At 42.5% G+C, this 5,921-nt stretch overlaps 1 pseudogene; it reads right to left on the bottom strand.

Moving 5' to 3' along the window:
* Positions 1-2,772: 2,772 nt before the first annotated feature.
* Positions 2,773-4,043, bottom strand: LOC108517618 (vascular endothelial growth factor receptor 1 pseudogene; annotated as a pseudogene).
* Positions 4,044-5,921: the final 1,878 nt, after the last annotated feature.

Genomic DNA, 5,921 nt, shown 5'->3' with positions numbered 1-5,921 from the left:
TTTTTTTTTTTTTTTGCTTTTTTGGAAGTTAATTTTATTATATGAAAACGGTATGCAAAATATATTCATCATGACTAGAAATATAGTACCAAACCACGTCTGTCTTATATCTGTAGCATATATTCTTGGTTTGTATAAAAGTAACTTTAAAATTCCAGTTTCCTTAGTTATGCACAAATCACACACACACACACACAGTTACACCACTGTTGGTCAAAGATGCACTCCTCCTTAAATCAATTTTAATGAGGCTAGCGAGTGTCTGCTTGATGTTTGCATTCTTATGGGCTAGGAAACAAGGCACACATCCCTAAAACTAACATCTAGATGTCACTTCTTGGACTGATAAGACACAGACTTGCATATGGTTTCAGCCCCATTCCACCCACACTGTTCCGGGTACACTATCTCAGAAACCCTGAAAGGAAGTGCTTGTTTTTTGTTAGTGCCAACCATTTTTGTCATAAATGGCAAATGATTGGAGTATTATCGTCAGTTAATTCATGTTTCAATTTTCAGTGCTATTTTAATGAACAAGCACTGTGTAACTAGATAGCTCATTATTACAAACCTCCATTTCTCTTTCTACATGAAGACTCCAGATGGAACCATTCTTTGACTGATGGACTCCTACATGCCACAAACCTGAGTTTGAAGAAGCGAAGTAACGTAATTCTAATGGTTTTTCTTTTCTCTTGGAAACGAGTATTTATTATGGTCTCTTAATGATTAAGAATTAGATTATTGAAATCAAGACATTATATGAATAGCTAAGGTTTTCTTTGTTATCACTATTTGCTGGGTTATTATCTGATTTGGAAAAGTAAGTAGAGAATTGCTTGAGGCCTTCTTTTTTCTGTGTTTAACTTCATTCCACTTACCTGATTTATAATACTGCCAGCTGTCACAGGTGCTTTTGCATATGTAAAGATGAGGAAGAACAAAGATTTGTCCCCTTTTCTGGCTCTAGCCTGGTTTTGTTTGGAGGCTTTTGTGGAGCCTGCTTAGGAATGTGCTGATGACAGTCCCATCTCTACATACAGAAAGGCTTTAAACAAGAATGTGACACATAAGAATCGAAACATACATTCTTCTGTTACTTAGAGTTCAGGTTATAGAGTTAAGTTACATGGGTAAAAGGAAGCATACTCTTCTCCCCTAGAAGCAGCAATCCACTGTTGCTCATCCAGCTTCTGATTGGCTGCAGAAGGTGCAGACATTCTAAATACATAGACCCTAACTTGCATAAGTAGCATCACAGCCAGCTTAGCAATCCAAGGCCCACTTGATCTTTAGACCCTGAAGAGTAGGCATTCTTTCCTACCCTGTCTCCCTATTCCCATCATGCTCAGACCCCAGGCAAGTTTCAAAGCAGTTGAAAATGGGCTTTTCTTCTAGTGATGGCTCATTAACTAATATCCTGTGTCCCAACTGTAGAAATATCTTGCATAAATTACATACCACCTTTTTTCTCAAGGAGCTTAAAGTGCTTAATATGCATCAGCTAATGCTCTTCCACACCTTTCCAGATTAGTATGAGACAGTGGAATCCCCATACAATGAAAAGGAAAATGACTGACTTCCTGTGTTTTGGGTCCCAACTGTGTTGGTGAATTGGTTTGGTTGGTATAGAGACGGGGTTTTCCCTCAACCTTATTGACTTTTTTCCTCCATCAGTCCTAATTTTGGTATGAATAAAACCCTCCTTAGGACTGCATTTTCATTCTTCTCAGCTTTCTTTCACAACTAACTGTGCAAAACAGGATAATACCAAGAAATTGAGTTAAGTGTCTGGACTATATATTAATACTCGAAATAGAATGTGACATTTTAAGTGTAAGACCATCATGCCATGAAGACCACCTAGCTTTGGATAAGTTTTCAGTGCATCTTACTAGAGGAGCCAAAAGTATGGGCTCAGAGTTGAGCACCACCCTCAGTGCTATAAATCAAAACATGCCACGCATGGGAATAGACATAGAACTAGTTCCAGAGGTATAGTTTTAAAATTTGTTTTAACTCCAAAAAAGATGTTTATACTTTTCTTGTCTCCCAGAATCCAGAAAATGTCCCCTCTTCTCTGTCCTGTCTGCTCCTGGCTGGGCCCTCAAATGTAGAATGGTCAGAGCTGGGAAGCCTCTGAAATGGCATTGCCCTGTCTCCCTCCCCGCCCACATGGTGCGTCTCAAATTCTTTCTCATGCCTTCTCCCGGTTTCTCTTTTCTCCCTTGTTTTCTCCTTTTTTCCTTCTCCTCCTCACGTGTTTTAGGCCTGCTAGAGGACTCCTGAGCCATTGCTCAGTCCAGCCAGCGATCCCTGGGGCTAAAGGGCTTGTTGCCCTGGGTTTTGGGCTACAGAACTGGCCCAGTGGAGTCCGTGATGCATTGCGTGATCAGTGCAGTTCCTGAATCACACTGGTCCTGCATGCCCTGAGGTCTCGGGTGTTGGAGCAGGGAAGTCATTGGGCTTAGAAAGGATTTCTCGAACGCTGAGTAACATGAGGATTTAGCAGTAGTGTTCCTCACTTGTCACTATTTCTCTATCTGGAGTTAACATTCTTGTTAGTCGAAAAAAAAAAAAAAGGAAAGAAGCACTGTTAAAAAAATCACAAAAAGCAGCCGGCTCCCATGGAAAGGTAAGGGTGTAAACTTATATATGCATCATACTGGCAAAAGCTAGTTTTGTGGGGGTGTAAATACACGTGCTTCTAGAAATAAGGCTTTGTGTTAAACTCTAGACGAGTGGAGTACAAGGCCACTGAGTTGTAGCCGACTACAACTCCCAGAGGGGCGGGGAGCAGCATGCCATCTTCCTTTCCAGCTTGGTGTTGTGGTAGGTGAACCCGTGCTTGCCTTCGCTGATGTGCCCACTATTGGAATGGCGGAACTGGGCCTGCTGACATCAGAAAGCCCCGACTCCTTACTTTTACTAGTTAGTCTCAAGTCAATCTTGAGCGAGGCCTTGGGTTTGCTGTCAGTCCTGGTGAAGTGCTTCAGCATGGGAAAGTCCAGCAGAGCACTGCTGTCCCCCTGGTAGTCATCAAACATGGAGGTGGCATTTGGTAAAAGTTCTTCAAAGGTTTTGATTCTTTCCAGGCTCATGAACTTGAAAGTATTTACATATCTGACATCATCAGAGCTTCCTGAATTAAACTTTGGAGCTGAAATACCTTCCTTGAAGAAGTCCTCAGAGAAGGCAGGAGTTCAGTATGTAAACCAACTATTTCCTGTCAGTATGACATTGAGTGGGATGTAGTTTTTACTATCCTGTTATACATTTGCTTGAAGCAAATCACCTGGTTTTTCCACAAGTTCTGCAAATCTTGGCCTTTCTTTTGGGTCTTTGTGCCTGCAGTCCGGCATGAGCTGATAGATTTCAGGAGTGGAGTACTCAGCAGCTCTTATCCTCATGCCTTCCCTCAGGCAACTGCAGAAGTGCTCATCCATTTGCACTCCTGGGTATGGAGACCCGCCTAAGGAGATTTCCCACAGCAATACTCCCATAAGACCACACGTCGCTCTTGGTGCTATAGATTTTGTCAAAGATAGATTCAAGAGCCATCCATTTCCGAGGAAGTCAAGTACCTCCTTTTCTCACATAACCAGGGTTCTTATAAATATCTTGGGCAAGGCCAAAATCACAAATCTTCACCACATTGTTCTCAGATAAATGAATGTTTCTCGCTGCCAGGTCCCTATGAATGCACTTTCTGTAAGACAGAAACTTCATGTCTCTGGCCACTTGAAAACTGTAAGAAATCAGATCTTCCGTAGTGATGGGCTCCTTGTAGAAACTGTCAGAATCCTCTTCTTCATCAGCATCACTCAGACTTTTACTTCCTGAAACCTGGAGCTCCCAAAGCTCTCGCTGCTGGTGATGCTATCCAGTTTTGTTTCTTGCCTTGTTCCAGGCCTGGCTCCATTTTTTCTTTCTTACACTCCATGTGTAATGCCACATCCTTGTTGAGAAAAAATAAGTCATGTTTGCTCTTGAGGTAGTTGGATAGATTTCTATATTTGCAGTATTCAACAATCACCATCAGAGGCCCTTGGTTTGCTGACCTGACCCCGGTCTGAAGGAAGCAAGAGGGTGGAGAAGGAAGTCCAGCTGCACTGTGGGGCCCCTGTGGTGCCCTGAAGGCCTCCTCTCCCTGCCCTGAATTTCCACTGCATGCCCGGGCTGGACACACAACCCCTTATCTTCTTTTTTGTGTTTTATTCTACACATAAGATACTACCACAGTAGAACACATCTGTAAAAATAAACAAATGCATATTCATATGTCGGAGGCACATGTCCAGAACTGTTGTTGATGGCAGCATGCAACCAAAGGTGCAGAGGCCTTTGCCTCCTACTGCATCCTGCAGCCTCCCCTTTGGGCAGGGGCGCTGTGCCAAAGGAGACTCCAGGCAGCCCTGCCTCCCTCCACTGCTTTGGATTTGGCCCACATTGAGCTTTCACTGCCCCTGCTTCCTCTTGGCAGAGATTCTTCCTCTTCTCCTTCACTCTGCAGGATCTGAAAGGACAGACTCCTTTCCAAATAATACTATGTATTGAAATGCAGAGAAACAGAAAGCAGATAACAAAATTAACTCTATGGAAGTGGTTACAGGACATCTCAAGAGGTCTTGGCATCAGCTGGCCCTGGTCTCCACTCAGTTCTGCCCTCCTAGGTCTCCTTCCTTCTGTTCTTTCTTGGTGAGCCCCACAGAAGTCCTCTTCCTTTTTCCCTTTTGCACACCCGTGTACACACCCATGAGCACACCCCAGGCTCCATGACCCATGACCCACCTCTGTGCCCACTACTGCCAGCAGTGATGCCCAGGCCAGGGAACATTGCACTACTTTGATCTTTATGGCATTGATCTTTGGCTTCCTCAAAGGAGGGGAAGTGGGCACAGCTCAAGAATACCAGTTAAATTTTTAGTTCTCTTACAGAGATTATTTTATGATTGATTACAGAATAATGTTCTATGCAACATTTACTGCTTAGTCAATTTTAAGGAAGAAAACACAGGTTAGGATCACTAATGCAAAGGCGAATGGCAATGGTGAAGTTTCAAATGGATCTTGACAGACTGGGTCACTGAACTGAAAATAACAACATGCAATTTAAGGAGAAAGAAAGTAAATCTGGGAGTGCTCTGATACTTTAAAAAATAGCCACATACAAAAATGAGATGGTAAGAGCTGTTGATGGATATCAGTTCAAGGGAAACAACTATTTTGTGACTAGGTCATAAGTAAAAAAGGCCTACTTTACAAATAGGCTAATAAGAGCCCATCCTGAGACACTTGCTAGAAAACTGATTGTGAAGAGGTGATTATTCCCAGGCTTAGAAAACAAATGTAGTCTACTCTCCTACCATCTACCCAGCACTTGGGAAGAATCAAAGCCTCACTGTGGATAGGTTATCTTTGGGTGGAATGAACAACTGGTTTTGGAATATATACAATGATCACCACACATGTAATTCAGCAGCCCCATTACACTAAGTAGCTGGTCAACACTTTTAGATGTGGAGGATTAGAAATAAGGTCTCAATTCTGATTCTGGTCTTTTTCCAGATGCTTTTATGTCTTCAGTATCTGCTGTTCAGTTATTAGGTCTTGGGCTACTCAGATGTTGGCTGACTCAGAATAAGGGCACCCTGTCCTTGTAAACAAATGGAAAAAAGCGAGATCCTAGTTACTGAAGGGGAATGTGAAAGGGACTGGATGACCTTCCGTTGACCTATTGCAGAGGGTATTCCTGCACTGGAATTGACATCCTGCAGAGAGTTTTAGTCTCCAAAGGGGTCAAATGTGGAACCGAAAAATTGAGAGCATTTTGACTCTAGTCTCGTAACGTCTCACTCAACAGTTGCCAAACAATTCGGAAATGAAATTTTATTTTTCTATTTTTTATTTTTTATTATACT

Source organism: Rhinopithecus bieti, unplaced genomic scaffold (assembly GCF_001698545.2).
Source record: "Rhinopithecus bieti isolate Rb0 unplaced genomic scaffold, ASM169854v2 scaffold_39746, whole genome shotgun sequence".
NCBI lineage: Eukaryota > Metazoa > Chordata > Mammalia > Primates > Cercopithecidae > Rhinopithecus > Rhinopithecus bieti.
This window is presented reverse-complemented; position numbering and strand designations above follow the sequence as displayed.